This window comes from Humulus lupulus, chromosome 1, assembly GCF_963169125.1.
Source record: "Humulus lupulus chromosome 1, drHumLupu1.1, whole genome shotgun sequence".
NCBI classification, from domain to species: domain Eukaryota; kingdom Viridiplantae; phylum Streptophyta; class Magnoliopsida; order Rosales; family Cannabaceae; genus Humulus; species Humulus lupulus.
In genome coordinates, this window is record NC_084793.1 from 230,245,430 (window position 1) to 230,252,213 (window position 6,784).

The following is a 6,784-nucleotide window of genomic DNA, read 5'->3' on the forward strand; positions in this document are numbered from 1 at the left end:
CCTAACAATCAAGGATCTCGCGAGATGGCCCTATGAAAATGAGAAGGGCCTCTCGACCCCAAGCGTGTATTCTGGGCACAAAGCGTGGCTCTGTAGGTGTATGAGGCGAGACCCTGGCACGAGGCCCATGTGCGTGCGGGTGCGTTGGCGCGAGGTGCCTTGTGCATGGGTACGTGAGGCGCGAGACCGTTGGTGGGCATGCGAGGCGAGATGCACCAAGGTTCATGATCTCGGAAAGGACTTGCGTGGGGCAAGACGGGCAGTTACGTGAAGGGATTTTGTGAGGCATGGGTTTCACGTGGGGTAAGACACAAGGTTTCTTGGAGTTCCCTAGGTCACTGGGGGGAAGCCTCGACTTTTCTCTTGAGTGTTGACTGTGGCCCTCTCAGAATCATGTCCAATTTTTGGCATTTACAGAAAAGAAAACTAAGCTAACTCAACACTCATCCTCACCACCCAAAGACCACAACCGAAACCTCCCTCTCTCTTAGTCTATTGGATTTTTTTTCAGCACACGCTCATCTCTCTCAAAGCTCCATTCTCTCTCTAGAAGTTTAGAGCACCATTGAAGAAAAAAAAAACTCTACAAATCCTAAGGTAAAAATGCTCTAACTATGTCATTTTTTCTCCATCTCTTTTTCTCTTCTTCTTGGTTAGTTTTTATAATTGTTTTCTACTTCATGAAACACCATTCATCTCATCCCCTTAAAAGTTGAAGAAGCTCCATTGAAGGTTTCACAAATAAAGCTTGAACCAAAGTTAAGAAAAATGGTGAGTTCTCTTGTTTCTTCTTACCATCTTTCTTTCCTTCTTCTTCCTATGTTGACCGAACCTTTAAGGGTTCTAAAACTATAGGCATGTTGGTTTAACACTCACCACATCAATCATCCCAAACTTAGGTGTGGTTGATGCAAGTGTGAGCACCATCATCTACTTGCATGCAAGCTTAGAAGGAAATTTTTGAAAGAGGTAAACCCTAGAGCGAAATCTTTTTAAGCATCCCTCTCATTTTATTTTTCTAGCTCTATAATATGATTCTTAGTGTTAATGGGAAGGGATTTAAGTATGTGAAGTGTTGAGAAGTGATCTGAAACCCTAAGAGCTCAACCACCCCAAAGGCTTGAACATAATGAGGTAAAAATCTTGATTCTTACCATAACATTTTAATGGCTATAGCAACTCTGAATTAGATTATTGTTGTGTGAGATAAATTAGTTATTTGGGTTATAATAAGGTTATATAGTGGGCTGATGATGCATGCATGTTGTTTATGTGGTGTTTGGCAGCTTGGAATCCAAAGTTCCATAGGATTGGTTGATGCATGGTTGCTGCCAAAAAAATTCAGTGGCTTCCAAAGGGCCAAAACATACCTAAACGACCTAATTATTTTGTGAGAGTTTTTTAATGCGTTATTTGGAGAGAGTACACAATTTTAACATCTTGAACCACTGAAAAATGTTTTATATAACTCAAGTTAATAGCTTTTGGGGAATCTAGTGCAAGTTGGATTAGGATTTGGTAGTTCCGTCCTTAAAACCTTGAACAGTTAGTTGAGTGGGTAAAAATTATTATTTTTGGCTGAAATGTTTACTGAATATTCTGGACATATTGAATATTTATCCCATGAAACATTTTTTAAAAATTCACTATTGTTTGGGAGTTATAAATTTTCCAATTTAGATGTTCAAAATTGTTTGCTGCCAAGATGGTTTTGTTACAGTGGCTTCCAATGGGCCAAATACTAGCTTATTGGTCAAAGTTTCAAATAGGACTTTCAACATTTCATTATTTAGGAAGATTACTTGATTTTAGCATTTTGAAACACTAAAAAACGTTATGTCTAGGTCGTTATAAGCTTTTTGTTATTAATGTGCAAGTTGGAGTGAAAAGCTGACAACTTGAAGAGTGCATGTTTGAGCAATGTTTTGACAAGTTTAAAATCAACATTTTTAGATGATTTTAATTATTTGGACTCTTTTTATATTAATTAAAAGTCTTGCAAGAGTTGACTAAGAAATATCCCATAGAATGTGAGTTTTGTTTTTTCTAAAATGGTTGTCAAATCAAATTATGTTTTGGACAAATTTGGTTTTTTTTAAAACTTAAGTCATAATTCACTAGTCAAATCATGTTTCTTTCTCTTAAAGTAAATATAAGAACTTTCTATGGATTAAGTGTTAAGATTTAAGTTGATTTAAATATAATGAGGCTTTACATTTTATTGAAAAATCTTAAGATTGTAATGCTCCGAATTCTCCGTTATGGTTTACTGGCGGGAATAGTTGGCCGGGAGGGCCATACTTGTTTAATTATGCCATTAATTGATAAAATGCATGTATATGTAGATTATATTATAATGTGATGTGAAATGCATGCATGTGAGTCCATATTTCTAATTACAGGGGTGTGATGGTAATTTGGCCCGTTGAGGGTAAATTGTATATTTGTATGCATGTCGGTGATATATGTTGAGACCACATTATAATGTGGGTTTGTTCGAGCCATTTGGCACGAGACGACCGTGGTATGTTAATTAGCGGTCTGGTCATAACAGGTTTGTGTTCGAGGCTCGGGAGGAGTCTCGGGGTGATTGTGATGATTAGAGTGTTACCGGGAATTATAGGGTAACAGGATATGAATTATTGGTGTTTGAGATTATCGGGATTAGCGGGAATTGGAGAGCGTTAATTATGATTAACGAGATAGGTGGAAAATACCGATTTTACCCTTGGGATGACTTTATAAACCTTAAATGACCTAGGGGCATTTAGGTAATTTGGTTTGGATTTATCTGATGCTTTAGTTGGCTGTAGAAAACAGAGCAAGGTTTTTCTCCTTCCCGTACATCATTTTCTCTCATTTTCCCTTTGGAGTTTTTGAGCTCAAAGTGAGGAATCAAGCTAGGAAATCAAGGAGCTAAGTTCATAGGATTGGTTCATCCATTGAAGGGGGTTTAATTTGAAGTTTGAGGTGAGCTTCAGCCATTAACTTTCTGGTTTTACTCTGTTTTGGTTTAAGTTTTCAGCTTGTAATTCTTTGGTGGATAGTTGGAATTAATGGAAGCTAGGTTGATGTTTAACTTGGGTTTTGATGAGGGTGAGTTGTAGATGAAGTTTAGGGGTTGAATTGGGTGTTAGGTTGATGTTTGGGATTGGTTTGAAGGGTTGGTTTCAAGGAAGAACACAGGGGAGAAATTCTAGTTTTTGCTGATTTGCGTAATGAGCTGCGACATGGCAATGGTGAGCCGCGGCCCACGATGCTTGACAGGGAAAGGCCGCCTCTGTTTGAGGGGCGAGCCGCGGCGCAGCTAGGGAGGGCCGCGGCCCATAGGGCATTTTTGTCCAGAAATGGATTTTTATCTTGGGGATTCAAGCCTTAGGCCTCGGGGTCGATCCTACTACTCGGTTTAGTAGTGTTTGATGTCTCAGAGGCTAGGTTTTGGTTTGGGAACCCTTTGTTATTCATTTTATTGATGGAGTACCATAATTGGTTATGACCAGGTAACCGCTAAAGGACCAAAAGCTTGATCGTTCTCAAGGGTCGTTCTTTTATTCATTCTAGCTCGAACCAGAGGTAAGAAAACTGCACCCCAAATGTGACATGCATGGTTATTCGTGAGGCATGTTGGTTGTATGAATGTGGACATGAATCGATTGTGGAATACTTAGCAAATGTTGCTCACTTGTGCATGGTACTGACTCATTAGTCAGATTTGGCAAAGGTGCTAGTATCAACTGTGAAGCTGTGACTCATTAGTCAGGTTCGGTAGTGGTACTGGGCACTGGTCACATTGCGCTGACTCATTAGTCAGGACGGTCTTAGCGTGTTCAACGCAAGCCAATAAAGATTAGATCTAATCGAATTTTTGCATTGAATGACTCAAAGAGCATTAATGCCGGACCGACCTAAAGTTCGATGAATATTATAAGCGCTTGAAGGCTAGTGGCTTACCCAGCAACCACTCTTCAATTTGAATTAGTGACTTGCTTGTCAGTCACTCAGTATGGTTTACCAGAACCTGTTGAAGGCTAGTGGCTTACCTAGCAGCCACTCTTCCATTTGAATCAGTGACCTGCTTGTCAGTCACTCAGTATGGTTTACCAGAACCTCAAGTGATATTCACTCATTTGTTTGAAAACTATGAGCTCTGTGTGATTATAATGATAATCATTTGATGATGTTTACATATAATGCTATGTTTCTTGCTGGGCTTTGGCTCATGGGTGCTATGTGGTGCAGGTAAAGGGAAAGAAAAGCTCACCCAGCCTTGAGTGGAGAGCTTAGGTTGTGATGTGTACATATGCGGCCGCTTGACCACCACGGCCAAGGAGTTCTCAGAGGAACTAGGGGGTTTACCCTATTTTGCCGCTTAGGTCGGCGGGGTTTGAAACTTTGAAACTATAATGACCTTTTTGAGTTGTAAATAACTTGTAAATGTTCTTGTGGGCCCATGAACAGTTTTATGTATCAAATAAAATATATCCTTTCCTTTTTATTGGTTTTCACCTTAACCTATTAATAACACTTAGAACACGTTTTTAACCAAAGGACTCATGCAATGGGTCAAATTTCCAGTTCATCGTAACTGTTCTGGGGTAACCGGGGCATTACAAAGATGGTACTCTTGTGTGAGATATGACTAAAATTGTTTATTTGGTTAATTGAGGAAATACTTTTTTTTTTATAATAAAACTTATGAGTTTCTTAATTTACTGAAAATTGACTTTTTTATTTACAATTTTAATAAAGTGGGAGACAGCGTTTAACACTTTTATTTTATAAGGAAAATAAGAAAGCGGTAATAAAAAAATTTCGTTAGGCTTAAGAACATGGTCTCTTTATGCAATTGAGAATTTATTTCAAAATTTCTAGCACCATTATTTGTTGGCATGTTTTTATGAATAATGTGATAAGACTATAAATTCAAGGGTTTAGTCTAAGTTTTAAGATTTAAGAGCAAATGCTTTTAAAGTACTGAAAATTTGTTAAGTTCATTCCTAATCACTCAACTTAAAGACATAAAATTAATTAATCAAACGTCATAATTAATCTGAGTCATTGTGTGTTCACTACAATGTTATCTAAGCGGGAAGGCTCGCTTTTGGATAAAAGATTTCCACAAGCAAGTGCTAAGGAATCCGTGTAAGACAACTTATGACTAAACCACTAACTTGCATCCTAGGATCGCCTCATGCTGAGTAACTCAAATATATCCACATAATAATGTGGTCTCACCCATTTATCACATACATACACATAAATATGTGAATATGCCCTCAACGAGCCAAACTTACGAAAATGCCCTTCTTATAAGAAATGACCCCATATACATGCAAATACAGCCATATAATAATACAACTCACATAATCATGCATATAATTACATATTAAACCAATTATTGCCCTCTTGGCCCCCTAATCTAGGCACTAAACCACATTAGGGAATTTGGGACGTTACAACTATCTCGTCCTTACAGAAATTTCGTCCTCCAAATTTTACCTGAACAGCTCGGGATACTGACTCTGCATATTTGACTCCAGCTCCGGTCGCTTCTTTGACCTTGTTGTTCCTCCATAATACCTTAACCAAAGGTATTGTTTTATTTCTTAGGACCTTGTCCTTTCTGTCTAGTATCTGAACTGGCTGTTCCTCATAGGAGAGATTTGCCTCAAGCTCCAGATCCTTGTAACTCAACACATGAGTCACATCTGATACATACCTCCGAAGAGCTGAAATGTGAAATACGTTATGCACGGCCGACAGTGCCGGTGGTAAGGCCAACCTTTAGGCCACTTTTCCAATTTTTGTTCCCTCAGTCTCTGTAGGACCAACCTCAGATGTTGCTCATGTTCTGACTCTAACTGAGAATAAACTAAGATATCATCGATAAAGACGATCACAAATCAGTCCAAGTAATCCTTGAACACCCTATTCATCAGATCCATAAAAGCAGTTGAGGCATTAGTCAACCAAAAGGACATGACTAAGAACTCATAATGCCCAAATCTGGTATGAAAGGAAGTCTTCGGTATATCTCCCTCCTTGACCCTCAGTTGATGATAACCAGATCGAAGGTCTATCTTTGAGAATACCATTTTACCCTGCAACCGATCAAACATATCATCTATCCTTGGCAGAGGATACTTGTTCTTAAATGTTAACTTATTCAGTTCTCTGTAATCAATACACATCCTTAGAGAACCATCTTTCTTCTTTACAAATAGGACTGATGCACCCCATGGTGAGAAATTGGGTCTAATAAAACCCAAATCTTACAGCTCCTGCAGCTGTACCTTTAGTTCTTTTATTTCTGTCAGGGCTATTCTATAAGGTTCCCTAGACACTGGCTCCGTCCCTAGTGCAAGTCCAATCATAATTCAATCTCTCTTGTTGTAATGACTCGACAAACTTAAAGACCTCGGACTATTAAAAACTACTAAGCATAACTACTACTTTGGAATACATACATAAAATAATAAAACTTTATTATAAAAATCCAAAATACGAGATCCCATTGTTATTACATAAAATCATAAGAAAACAAAAACTTTAATCAACTGTTTGAATACTGAATGCAGAAAAATAAATACATAAATAAAAGAAAAGACTCAAAATATAAACTTCATCTTCGATCTTTTCCAACAATCCATCCATTCAGTCCTCTCCCAATACACATGCCAAAGCTGCCATGAATCCATTCCGCCTTCTAAGCTTATTTTCATGCATCATCTAAAATAAAAGGAATGAGCCTAATGCCCAGCAAGGAAAAATCTACTAAAACATA